This window comes from Calidris pugnax, unplaced genomic scaffold (genome assembly GCF_001431845.1).
Source record: "Calidris pugnax isolate Ruff unplaced genomic scaffold, ASM143184v1 scaffold219, whole genome shotgun sequence".
Lineage (NCBI taxonomy): Eukaryota > Metazoa > Chordata > Aves > Charadriiformes > Scolopacidae > Calidris > Calidris pugnax.
The window spans coordinates 906444-906678 of NW_015094507.1; the positions used below are offsets into that span (position 1 = coordinate 906444).

General features: G+C 40.4%; 1 protein-coding gene across 1 annotated transcript in view; it reads right to left on the reverse strand.

Annotated features, from left to right (window-relative positions):
* Positions 1 to 235, reverse strand: part of MEIS1 (Meis homeobox 1) — a 127990-nt gene that overhangs the window by 4729 nt on the left and 123026 nt on the right. The gene's annotated exons all lie outside the window — the stretch shown is intronic.

The window sequence follows — 235 nt, forward strand, 5'->3', positions numbered from 1 at the left end:
TTTTTTTTTTTTTTTTATTTTTTTTTTTTTTAAGCCAGGAGAAGCCTCCTTTTGGTTTTTTTTTTTTTTTTTTTTTTTGGTGCCTCGCAGGTTAGCGGGAGAAATGTAACTCATGCATCAACTGCGGTTAGACAGATTTATGACACTTTGGGGACATGCTCTTTCCTCTCCCCGCGCTGCTGCAGACCGCTTACATTTTGCAAATCAGTCTGTTGCCAAGACGACAAGCTCCCCC